Source organism: Cystoisospora suis (assembly GCF_002600585.1).
Source record: "Cystoisospora suis strain Wien I chromosome Unknown contig_580, whole genome shotgun sequence".
Lineage (NCBI taxonomy): Eukaryota > Apicomplexa > Conoidasida > Eucoccidiorida > Sarcocystidae > Cystoisospora > Cystoisospora suis.
The window spans coordinates 14686-21805 of record NW_027153381.1 but is presented as its reverse complement, the minus strand read 5'-3'; the positions used below and the strand labels follow the sequence as shown (position 1 = coordinate 21805).

General features: G+C 43.7%; 1 protein-coding gene across 1 annotated transcript in view; it reads left to right on the top strand.

The window, feature by feature from the left end:
• Window positions 1-382: 382 nt before the first annotated feature.
• The window catches only part of CSUI_001463 (phenylalanyl-trna synthetase beta), a 20523-nt gene continuing 13785 nt past the window's right edge, over window positions 383-7120 (top strand). The window contains exons 1-7 of the mRNA XM_068061669.1: window positions 383-1930; window positions 2741-2861; window positions 3489-3618; window positions 4236-4351; window positions 4842-5010; window positions 5468-5691; window positions 6655-7044. The gene's annotated coding sequence lies outside the window, so the exon portion shown is untranslated. The remainder of the gene's footprint in view (window positions 1931-2740; window positions 2862-3488; window positions 3619-4235; window positions 4352-4841; window positions 5011-5467; window positions 5692-6654; window positions 7045-7120) is intronic.

The following is a 7120-nucleotide window of genomic DNA, read 5'->3' as shown; positions in this document are numbered from 1 at the left end:
CTTTCCTAAGCTCTCTCTTGGCACCACAGTGCGTTCTCTATGTGAGATACCACCTAGATGCGCATCGTCAATGGTCTTCGGGTCTTCTGACCTCCGGGGGGGGACTCACCGGCGTCATACACCGCACGACCAAAGGTCGGCCGACGGAGAGCTGTAGAAAGATGGCGTAGCTCGCGAACAATGGACGATCAGCCGGAACTAACTTAGCGGATCCGACAGGAGGATTCGTAGGTAAAGATATGGATATCTCTATATCCGCATACGCATGTCCTTCCATCTGTGCTACGTACAAAGTTCGCTTCATGTCTTGCATAAATGGATCTACAGATACATATCTCTTTCTATCTACTGTATGCTCTATCAAATCATTTGTTTCGCTAGAAGATGCTGTCGTGGCCCTGTCTTCTGCTCCGCGAATTACGGATCTAAGGTTACTCCGTAGAAAAGAAGAAAGATGATCTTATTTGTCTTTTCTCTCTGTGGCTATGGATTGTTTCACTTTCAGCATACTTCCTTCTTCTCGGACCTCTCTTGTTCGAGGGTCTGGCCTTCCTTCATCACAGAAGGGAGGAGGGACAAGCCTACTTACAACAGAAAGGAAGAAGCGTCCAGATCTACAAATACAAACAGTTCGTCTCCTCTGCTCAGCCCCATGAACGAAAAGTAGAAAGCACTCGACGGATCTTTGATATTCCGTTTTGCATGCACCTGGTCTTTGCTTTCTCTTCTTGGATTAAAGAGTTTCTCATTCTCTTCACTTACTTCTGCTTCTTTTACGGCATTATCTACCGTGTATCCTCTTTTCCTTCGTACTTTTTTCGAGGGAGGAAATGGTTTTCTCTTCCTTTTCAGGTGTATAGACACCTCAGATACGCACATACAGCACGGGGTGAAAAACGGGTGGGGTGTTTTATTTCTCTTGTTTTTCTCCTCGTTTCAATCGACATTCCTTTTTTATCGGCTCACGGAGTTTCTTTCCATCTCTTCTTTTCCTTTCTCTGTCTTCGAAAACTGTTCTCTCAATCGTTTCTTCTCCTCTCGTAGGCACCGCTGCCGCTGTATCAACCTTCCTTCATTTCGTCCTTTAGAGAGAGACATGAAACAACATTTCTTGCAGTTACAGCCCTTCATGAATGGAGATCTTTCTTTCCTCAGAGAATAACGCATCTATCCTTGTCATCGTCTCTCTGTTGGTGTGTATATACACCACGGAGAAGCTTCTTCGCTAGAACCCGAATCAACGTTGTTCTCTCTGTCAGAAAGAAAGGATTTCTTAAGCCTTCTCTTGTCTCTGTTTCAAAGATCTCCATTCTCACTCTCTCGTTTCGACTTGATTAGCAGGCAGCTCAGCTTTTTCATATCCAAGCTCTTCAAAGAAAAAGAACTTCTTCATCTCTCCCTCTCTGATAGCAGATCACACACCTTGTCCTCACGCCTTTTCTCTTTACCCATCTTTCTCCTCTTCCCCAGAAGGTCGACGGCTGGTCACCTAATGTGTATTGTTCATGCGATTTCCTCGTGAAGAAGAAAAGAAGTGACGTTCTTTTCTTTCCTCGCTTCCGCGTCTGCTTTTATCTTCCTCTCTCTCGCTCAATAGCTCAGTCTTCGGTCGTCTTTCTTCATGAAACACTAACCCTCATTTCTCTCTCTGTACTTCTCCGTTGACTTTCTCCTTCTATTTCTTCTCCAAACATTTCTCTTTTTTCGGAAAGAACGTATTCGTTTTATCTCAGCTGTGCTTCTCCATTGCCATCTCCCCTCTCCTCTCCCTCTCAGGAAGTTTCTTTCTTCTTCTCTTTCTTCTTCTTCTTCTCCCCCCTCTTCGGTGGGGTGTCTCTTCTTTTCACTGTTCTTCTCGTCCAACCTAACAAGATGCCTACTGTGAGCGTCCCACGAGATGAACTCTTCAGGAGACTAGGCCGGGAATACTGTAAGTTTTCTCTTACTCATACTTCAACTTTTCTCTCTTTGAATTCCTTTCTCTGTCTCTCTTCCTTCATCATTCTTCGTCTCCCACTGATCTTTCTCCGCTCTTGTGTCCTTGCATTTTTTCTTCTTCATCTTTCTTTCGTCTATGTTCGATCCTGTTTCTTCGGGTCCTCTTCGGTTATTTCTCGGTCTACCTAGACTTCTTCTCTTCACATCCACCAGCTATCAGACATTCCTCTTCTTTTTGAGTTATGCGGGCAAGTCCTCTGAGTTTTCTTACAGCTGGGAACGTGTCGGGGTTCTCTTTCTCCGGCAGTAGAGTTCGTATGTGCCTGGAGAAAGGTGTGAATGCATCTTTCTCTACACCTCTATTAGGGCGGATTCTTGAGTTCTCTGCTTCGGTGGATGGCATGTATGGAAGTAAGGTCTGAAGTAGATGTGTATACAAACATAAGGCTGTCCTACAATGCTCGCCGTATCGCGTGTGGATAGTTGTGGACATACCACTAGATGTTCTTTCGTGAGTACTCACCGAGTTCTTTCATCTGTTTTTTCTTTTCTCCTTGGTAAGCCTTGTACATTCGCGCGTCCAGTGTAGACGCCGGTGTAAGTGTACGCACACTTCCGACTTGGGGTGTACGTACACCTCCGACTTGGGGTGTATGCACACCTTCGACCTGGGGTGTATGTACACCTCCGACTTGAGGTGTATGTACACCTTCGACCTGGGGTGTATGGACACCTCCGACTTGAGGTGTATGTACAGCTTTGTCGCGCGGGCTCCTTTCCGTGTGTGACTGTGCCATCGCAGCGGCGTCGGAGTTCGGGGATCTTTGCTTTAGCTTTGGTGTTGAATTAGATGAAATAGTTGAAGAGCCTGGAGAAGATGGCACAAAAGAGACTTTTTATAAAATTGAAGTCCCAGCAAACAGGTACATATACTATGGATCCATGAATCTTGTATATGCACCTAGCAGGCAATAAGGCTGGGTCGACTACTGCCCTCCTGCTGCCCTATGAAATCACATGTATGTCTGAGACTCTTGTTAGATCTGCGCTTCCGACAGGCCTCCCCCCCCGTAGGTATATCAGCACCATAATCTAGCACATTGGTGTGCATGTAAGTGTATTGACTCCCGTACTTGACGTCTTCCCAGGTTGATCTCCCCATAGGGGGGTGTTGAGGAAAGCAGGCAGATCATCATATATGTATTCCAGCGACATGTATGTATGTATTTCTGTATGGATGTACGTAGCCACCCCGGTGAAGAGGGCCCTTCGTACAAGTGACCGTTGGGGAGAGTACTCAACAGCACCCCGCGTATTCTTTCATGCACCCTCTGCCTCATCCTAGTTTGCAAAGGTATGATACCCGTACGTATATATATCTATATAGATACTCACATATATATGTATACAATACATACATATATATATAAGTATTTGTGTCTGTATGTATATGGCATTTGTGAAGATTGCTGTGGGGTGAGATGATGTGTATGTTACAACAGATGGGCCTGGTCACTTCCACCGTGTTCTTTCTCTCTTGTTGCATGCAGATATGATTTGCTGTGTACTGAAGGAATTGCAAGAGCTTTAAATATCTTCAATTCTTCTCCCGGGACATCTTTACCTTCTTATCGTCTTGATCCTCCGACCCCTCAATATACCATGACAGTTAAAAAATCCGTGAGCGACTTGCGAGACTCAGTCTTCTCAATTCGTATCTTATCGTCTTTCCATCCACTTAGCGTGGTTAACGCTTCTCATTTCTTTCACAGAGAAGCTCCAGAAAGACAAGAGAAAAGCAACGAAGACAGACAGCTACATTGAAAGACGTTGTATTCATCTTCCACAGCACATCTATCTATCTAGCTATACAGATGTATATATAGATATGTGTAGACAGATACCTATTTTTGTATTTCTGTACGTCTGTCTATCCAAGTACACTTGTACGCGCAGGTGTGGGTTCTATATAGATGGCGATGTAGCCAAGTATTTCCTTACTCCACGAACACCTATACATGTGCATATCGATTCCTATCATCTATCACGTGCTCTTGTCATTCTAGGTAAAGAGCTCGAAGACAGGTCAACCAAGAAAGACGTGTCAAGCCCCCCTTCAAAATGGTGTTAATTACGCACCGCCACTCACACAAGACGCGTGTACAGGAAACACATGTGGACGAGTTTAGACGGTCTCACCATTTGAAGGAAATTTCCTCTATGAGGGAGAATTATCCATCTCGTTCATTCTTCTTTTTCCTCTTCTTGTTCTTCTGTATTTTCTGCTGTGGTCTTAGGTTCATCAAGTGCGTCCATTCGTTGTATGTGGAATCTTGAGGGGAGTGACGTTTACTAAATCGAGTCTAGCTTCATTCATAGACCATCAGGACAAACTCCATCGAACTCTCTGCAGGTACGCACCAAGATACACATGGATAGATAGCTTCACCTTCGGATACCAAGCTAGATATGACTAAATCTCATACATCTGTCTATCTATCTTCTGATAGATCTGTCTACCTGCCTTCAGTCTAGCTATCTTCAATCTGTCTATCTTTGACCTGTCTTCAATCTACCGATCTTTACTCTGTCTCTCTGTCTGTCTTTAGTCTGTCTATGTATCATTGTCTTCCTTAAGAATGTCAATTTTTTCCTATCTCACATCTCCCCAAGGCTTGTCTCCTCCGCATTAGTGTCTATACACGAGAAATTTCTATCGGTCTCTTTGTCCCATGCTCGAGGAGCTTTCTTGATTAAGTTATCGTATGTGCAGTCTATCTATCTATCTATCGTTAATCTATCTGTCTATCTTTAATCTATCTATCTATTTCTAGTCTATCTATCTATCTATCCTTTACCTATTGATCTATCTCTATGTGTATGTTTCTTGTTTCTCTGTACAGACGACGGACGTTAGTCGCTATTGGGACGCATGATCTCTCGAAGATTACACCTCCCTTCTTCTACGACGCGAGAGAGCCTTCCAAGTTCTCTTTCACGCCGCTAGGATGTGATAAAGAAATGACGGGGAAAGGTGTCATGGACCATTTCTCCTCGCATCTCCAACTCAAAGTAAGAAAGAAAGAAGTAGAAAGAAAGAAAGACAGAAGGAGCGAGAAAGAATGAAAGACAAAGACAGATCAAAGGAATAAGAACGTCTCTATACACACGATCGAGATCATACATCACAGTGTGAAAGAGATGTATCTTTTCCTTCTCACGTCTTTTCTTTCTCTTTCTGTCTCGTTGATCTCTTCGCTGATAAGCTGAAGCGTCGATGAGACCTGGAGGTCTTTTTTCTTCTTCTTCTTCCTTTCTATATCTTTGTGTCTTTCCTTCTCGCATACATGTTGAGAAAGAAGGAGATACACTGCTGCTGAAGAGATAAGATATGGAATGTATGATACCAGAGAGAGAGGAGTATGAGAAGATAGACGAGTACAAACGCTGTAAAGAGGCGAATTGAGGTGTATGTCCAGCGAGACTTTCCCTGTCTTCTGTGAAATCTTATGCTATGTTGTTAATACAGGCTTATCTTCCCATCATAGAGAGTTCTCCGGTCTACCCTTTGATGTTAGATTCGAAGGACCACATCCTTTCTCTTCCGCCTATCATCAATGCGGAGTTCTGTAAAGTGACTCCTTATACAAAGGATGTCTTCATCGAATGTACAGCCGTAAGCTCCACACACTCGTTCCCTTCTTCTCCTTTCTACTTTCTACTCTTCTCCACAGATGCAACCCACGCACTATAGTACGTATGTAGATTCGTATGAAAAGTTTCATGGAGAGAGAGAAAGCCACCCGTGTGTAGAGGTGTCTTTTATGCGCCTACAAAGTCGTTGGTCTTCATACATGCCTGCGAAGATCTACCACTTCATAGACACTTCCATTCCCTTACACGGGGGGATACAGAAAAATAGCTCTGTATGAGACGTAAGTGTATGATGTAGGCGTACAGGCATGGAAGAGACACAGAAAGAGTCTATAGACATGGTCATACGTGAATGTATATATATATATAATATGGGTATATGTCTACAGGGGCAGGTCTCTACATACATAGACACATTTATGTTATGCCTTGGAGGGTACAAGGTGTGGAACTTAGCTTAATACAAGGTGGACGATCGGTTCGATCTCTACTCTATTAAGTATCATGACTATCATCTGTATATAGAGATATATCCAGAGAGAAAGAGATCCATCCATCTATCTATCTATTCATGGACATCCAGATATATGTATAGAGCTATCTGGCTGGGGTGGCAAGTGGTACACTTAAGTTGCAACTCCTTTTCTTTCATCTTGCTGTCTGCAAACTTGTGTTCTCTCCTCTCTTCACTCTTCCTCCTTTTTCTCTCTTTCTACTTTCACCAGTGACTAAGTCGCCCTGTCGACGATCACCATATGGCGCGTATATATATATATATATATACATCTATCATATAGATATATGCATGTGTGGCTGTATAGGTATACGCGTAGATGCATATAGTGGAGTTCTTTATCGTCCTTACTAGATGAATATATATCCTGTATCCAAGTGTTTCGATAGCTCTTATACAAGGTTTTTCTTTCCTGTCTACCTGCCCCTCATGCTCTTTGTCAAGCCTTTCCATTTCCTTCTTCAAGGGCTACTTCATTTCTCTTCCCTTGTGTTTTCTTTCTTTCTTTCTATCATGTTCTGTTTGCTATGCCTCTTTCTTTCCTGTAGAGCGGAGTATCTGATCTCGAATATCTTAAAGCTTCCGGCTTGTCGCAATCCTCCTTCGTATCAATCCGCTCTTCTCGTAGGAGGCCCAGGGACGGCTAAGACGTCTACAGCCCTTATGTTTCTCTCCAAGTATAAACTGAGCGAAGTGCTATGGAAGCGCATAAATCTCTCCTCGGCAACGACTCCCGAAAGATTTCAGCAAACCATCGAAGCCGAGCTAGAGCGAAAGACAGGCAAGACCTACTGCCCTCCTACAGGCAAGCAGATGACCTTCTTTCTTGACGACATGTCTATGCCATTTGTAAACTCCTGGGGAGATCAAGTCACTCTCGAGCTAGGCCGTCAGCTCATCGAGCAGGGCGGCATGTACTTCCTTGATAAAGACAAAAGGTAAGGACAGAGCCAAGGAAGAAAAGAAAAGATTAAGAAGAGGGAGGTTGACAGAGAAAGCTCTAGATCTCCCATG